This window comes from Megascapheus bottae, unplaced genomic scaffold, assembly GCF_031878675.1.
Source record: "Megascapheus bottae isolate mThoBot1 unplaced genomic scaffold, mThoBot2.hap1 HAP1_SCAFFOLD_69, whole genome shotgun sequence".
NCBI lineage: Eukaryota > Metazoa > Chordata > Mammalia > Rodentia > Geomyidae > Megascapheus > Megascapheus bottae.
The window spans coordinates 202,469-208,288 of NW_028327710.1; the positions used below are offsets into that span (position 1 = coordinate 202,469).

The 5,820-nt window shown below is 44.5% G+C and overlaps 1 pseudogene; it reads right to left on the reverse strand.

Moving 5' to 3' along the window:
- Nucleotides 1–1,770: 1,770 nt before the first annotated feature.
- On the reverse strand, nt 1,771–3,397 carry LOC150039467 (uncharacterized; annotated as a pseudogene).
- Between the last annotated feature and the right edge of the window lie 2,423 nt (nt 3,398–5,820).

The following is a 5,820-nucleotide window of genomic DNA, read 5'->3' on the forward strand; positions in this document are numbered from 1 at the left end:
CTGCCATTCTATTTTTTTGGCCCCCTGGTCAAAGATTAGGTGGCCATAGGTCTGTGGTTTAATATCTGGGTCCGCAGCTCTATTCCATTGGGCTTCAGGCCTGTTCTTGTGCCAGTACCAAGCTGTTTTGAGAATTATAGCTCTGTAATAGAGTCTAAAGTTTGGAATTGAAATTCCTCCAGCGCTGTTCTTTCTGCTAAGAAGTGTTTTTGCTATACGGGGTCTTTTATTATTCCACATGAAATTTTGAATTGCCTCTTCTATTTCTTTAAAGAATGACATTGGGATGTTGATGGGTATTGCATTGAATTTGTAGATAGCCCTTGGCAAGATTGTCATTTTCACAATGTTGATTCTTCCAATCCAGGAGCATGGGAGGTTTTTCCATTTCCTTAGTTCTGCTTTAATTTCCTTTTTTATGGCTTTAAAATTTTCATCTAACCGGTCCTTGACATTATTAGTTAAGCTAATTCCTAGGTACTTTATTTTCTTTGAGGCTATTGTGAAAGGAGTTTCTTTCCTGATTATTGCCTCGTTCCTCTCACTGTTGGCGTAAAGGAAGGCAGTTGATTTGTGAGGGTTGAATTTATGGCCTGCTACCCTTCCAAAGCTTTGAATCAGTTCAAGGAGCTTGGGAGTTGAGTCTATAGGATTCTTTAAATACAGAATCATGTCATCTGCAAAGAGGGATAGTTTTATTTCCTCTTTACCTACTTAGATCCCCTTTATGCTTGCTTCTTGCCTTATTGCACTGCCTAGGAATTCTAGTACTATGTTAAAAAGGAGTGAAGAGAGTGGGCATCCTTGTCTTGTTCCTGATTTTAGAGGGAATGGCTTTAGATTTTCACCATTAAGTATAATACTAGCGGTGGGTTTCTCATACACAGCCTTTATTACATTGAGAAATGTTCCATGTATTCCTAGTTTCTCCACATCTTTTAACAAAAAGGGGTTTTGGATCTTGCCAAATGCCTTTTCCGCATCTCTTGAGACAATCATGTGATTTTATCCCTGCTCCTGTTGATGTGTTGAATTATATAAATTGATTTGTATATGTTGAACTGTAAGACCCCCGACTCAGCGGGATGTCTTCCAGACGGAGACGGAGCCCCCTTCCCAAGGAACAGCGATTCCACGCAGTCGGATGCAAACAGCAAGAGGTTTATTCAGGAACACGGGCGCCCCGGACCACAAAGCCTCCTAGAAGACTTTGCGCGCCGAGGCTTGGGGAAGAGGGGTATTTATGGGTAGCAGAAGCACGGTTATAGAAGCAGAAGCGTAATTACAGGTTAGGGGTCGGTTAACTTCAAATAAGGCTAGGAGTTTACTTTGGGCAGTAGTGGAATTTTTATCTTAGCTAGAAGAGGGCGGACGTGCCTTTCATCTGGATTTACAACCTTATCAGCCTCATCCGCAAACATCCTGCGGGGCTGCTTTTTAACTTCTTTTGTTGGGCAACAGCAATTACAGCCGTAGCCGGGGTCTCACTAACTTTATTGGCTGCAGCTGCACTTTTCATCCCCCCATTGTCTTATGGTTCCTTGAATGGAATCCTTCATTCAATTAGAGTAGTCTCTTGCTCTTTCAACTGTTGATATTGCTGGGTAATTACTAGTGCCTGAACTACGGATAGACGGTCCTCAACGAATCGAATTAACCTGTTAAGAACACAGGGACCAAAGGTGAGGATTAAAACTAGTATGAAAAGGGGCCCTGCTATGGTAGACAAAAGAGTTGCAAACCAAGGGGACTTGTTAAACCAGCTCTCAAACCACCCTTGCTGGGAATGAAATTCTTTCTCTCTTTCTGATAGCCTTTCTCTAAGTTTGCTCATAGTTTCTCGGACAATTCCTGTCTGGTCTGCGTAAAAGCAGCATTCCTCTTTCAAAGCAGCACACAAACCACCATCCTTTAAGAAAAGTACTTCAGACAAGGATGTTAGAGACTTTTACAACCGAGAAAGTCTTATCTTTAAAGGATTTGGAGTGCGTTGCAGCTTCCATTCTGGTGTCTGATCGGCAGAGTTGTTGGTAGAAGCCGCTTTTACGTGGGAAGCGTGGACCCAAGCAGCGATCCCGTCGACTTTGAGGGCGGTGGGAGTTGTCAGCAGGACTGTATATGGTCCTTTCCAGCGTGGTTCCAAGTTCTTAGTCTGGTGTCGTCGTACCCACACGGAATCCCCGATTTGGAAGGGATGCGGGACGATAGGCTTGTCCTGCTGCACCTGGTATGCCGCTGCCAGGGGTTTCCAGACCTCCTGCTGGACGATCTGCAGAGCCTGTAAATGACCTTGTAAAGAGGGGCTATTAGCATAATCCGCAACATAAGGATGAAGAAAATTCACAAGGGGAGGGGGTGCTCCATACATGATTTCAAAGGGAGTCAGTCCATGGGGGCCCGGAGTATTCCGGGCCCTGTACAAGGCTAAGGGAAGTAGGTGCACCCAATCCTTCACGCCAGTTGCTAAGGCTAATTTGGTCAGAGTCTCCTTTATTGTTCTATTCATTCTTTCTACCTGCCCTGAACTTTGGGGTCTGTAAGCACAATGCAACTTCCAATCAATCCTCAATAACTTGGCCACCAACTGACTTACCCTGGAGACAAATGCTGGCCCATTGTCCGTCCCCAGGAACTGAGGCATGCCATACCTGGGAAAAATTTCTTCCAGTAGTTTCTTGGTTACCACTTTGGCTGTTTCATGCTTGGTGGGGTATGCCTGTACCCATCCAGAGAAGGTGTCTATGAATACTAGAAGATATTTGTAGCCATATTGTCCAGGTTTAATTTCTGTAAAGTCAATTTCCCAATGAACACCTGGGCGTTGTCCTCTCACTCTGGTTCCAAGTCCAATTTTAGTCCGTCCTGCATTTACCCGAGCACATGCAGAGCATTGATTGGCCACTCGCTGTAGGGCTTCATCCTTTCCCAGGAGATAGCCAGAATTTTCTTCCCGGTCTAAGAGGGTTTTCATTTTATTTTTACTTAAGTGTGTGAGGGTATGCAAGTTAGTTATAAGTTCAAGAGTCTACCTTTTGGGCCATACTGTTTTTCCATCAAAAATCCATAGTTTCTGCTTGGAATTATAGGCCGCCCCCATTTTCTTAAGGCACTCAATGTCCTCCGGGCTATACGGGAGTGGAGGAAGACTGCTGGGCGATTTCTCCGCCATTGGGAGGATTCGTGCTGGTGGGGTTTCCTGTGACGCTGCCTCCGGGGCTGCCCTGTCAGCTAGGCGGTTGCCTCGTGCCTCCAGTGACTCTCCCTTCTGGTGGCCAGGACAATGGATAATGCTTAGTCTCTTGGGCAAGAATAATGCAGTCAATAAGGCTATAATTTCAGCCTTATTCTTAATGTCCTTTCCTTCCGATGTCAATAGGCCCCTTCTTCTATAGATTTCCCCATGTATATGGGTGGTTGCAAAGGCATACCGGCTGTCTGTGTAGACGTTAAGTTTCTTACATTCTGCCATTTGGAGGGACTTGGTTAGGGCAATAAGTTCCGCTTTCTGGGCCGATGTTCCCGGGGGCAGTCCTCCAGCCCAAATTACCTCAGTCTCCATGGTAACAGCTGCCCCTGCCTTCCGCTCTCCATTTTCCAGAAAGCTACTGCCATCCTTGAACCAGGTGAGCTCAGCATCCTGAAGGGGGTGGTCTGTCAAATCAGGTCGGGTCCCATCACCAAGAGTTTAGTTCCAGTCCTCTCAGGAAACAACTGTGAGGTGATGGTTGAATAGGGCAGCACAGCAGCTCCAATGGAATGTCACACCTCCTGCTGGGTCGCCTGCAAAATTTCTAAAGAAGCTTAACCTAAGGCCTGACTCTGGTGAATTCTCCCAATGCTTTCCTAGTTGCTTTACCTGAGCACACTCATTTTTGCAGGCTGGCACCCGTTGGTTTTTAAGACAGTATAGGGTTGAGAATCCAAAGTAATACCAGGGTGACAACTTTTAGTAACCAGATTAAACAAGGCTAGGATTCTCTAGACAGGCACAGAAGACTCGAAACTGTAGCCATTCCCCACAAGTGCAGTCTCCACTCTTGCACATTTGTTAATTTGTTACTACTATTTTTCTCCATGCCTCTAACTTATGCTGTCTTAATTTTTAAGAAACAGCTTTTTGGTCCCTTTATCTAAAGAGGACTGATGGGCGATGATCCGTCTTCTATAACTTCTTCAGGCTGACTCAGGGGCGTTGTCTCTATACCAAGCCAGGGACCCTAAAAACTTAGCCTATTTTACCAAGAGGCTGCCAAGATTACATATCAGGAGTGATATTCTACTCCAAATTGGAGGTCATGTAAAGCATTTAACAACTGCACAAACTTTTTCTTTGATTACAACAGTGTAGCTTACTTAGCACCCATTTGCAAAGGCATTTTCCTGATTGGCTGGGAACTTAATCCCTGCACTCTATGCTTCAGTTGCCAGATCTAAACAGATAATAGGGACGCAAGCCTCAGATCCACCCTGAATTTGTGGCTGGTGTCAAATCAAACTTCACTCAGTTAGGACTTTAAACTATCCTCTATTACAGATGATTGACAAGTTCCTGCCCAGTTATGAAAGGCATGGGCATTAGTAAGGCATGCTTACAAACTATTCTATGACCTCCCGGCTCTGATTAATACTGAATGGCCAAGCACCAGTGACTCTAGGATCTGACACCACCTCTGCCATCCAAGCTGTGGCTTACTGCATCTGGATGCTTCATTGTCCCAGTAGTGTCTCTCCACACAGGAATAAATGTCCCATTAGCATTTCACTTTGTTGGTTTCTAGACTTGAACTCAGGGTCTGGGTGCTGTCTCTCAGCTCTCCAGCTCAAGGCTAGCACCCTGCCACTTTTAAGTCCCAAACTCAGGGCCTGAGTGCCGCTCCTCAGCCCTGCAGCTCAAGGCTTGCACTCTGCCACTGAGTCCTGGGCCTGGTGCTTGAGTGCTGTCCCCCAGCTTTTCAGCTCAGAGCTAGCACTCTGCCACTTGGAGCTCCAAAGCAACTCTCAATAGCACTCTGACAGATTAGACACCACAGTCTCATAGGGACTTTGCTTTGCCCGGGCAGGCTCAAAACTGCGGCTTTCAGATCAATGAGTCCTACAAAGGCCACTTTACTCCAATTAGAAGCAACAAGGTGGTCAACTCAGAAATAGTCTCTAAGCATGATCTTACCTGGAACTTGGTGAGGGCCAAATTTACATCTGAATGAGGATCTGCTGTCCTTCTCCATGGGCCTGCTGCAGATTGCTAGAGTAACTTACAAGAATAAGCTGAAATAGCAATTAAGCAACCATTTTGGTAGTCCTGATTTTTCTTGTTTTCTTTTTTCTTGAAACAAACATTTAGGACAACTTCAATTTCAAACTTTGTTCAGAAACCCATTTCCAATATTCTTTAAAACTTTTACTGATCTTTGCTTAAACAATTAACACTTTAGCCTTTATTTGCATTTGAAAAATCTTTAAGGGCTCAAGGAACTCCCTTTGCCCCCAGACCCCCTAGGGGTCAAGGCACTCCCTTTGCTTCCAGGTTTCCTTTTGGAGAGGCATTTTTTTTCTGCAGTTTAGGTTACTGCCTAAAACTCCAGCAACAGTTTAAACTCAAATAAGTTTTTCCTCAATGCAAGAACTGCAAACATCATCAGTGCACCAAAAGTCTAAATCTGGACTTAGTTTCCTTCTTTTTCTAAAATACGTCCAATTGCAACCCAGTAACATGAACCCAAATTATACAGAGATAAACTTTTAAACATTCATTCCTTTTAAAATACTAATCATATTACCCAGATTTTACCATCAGATTTTCAGTGTCAGTCTGCAAAGAAA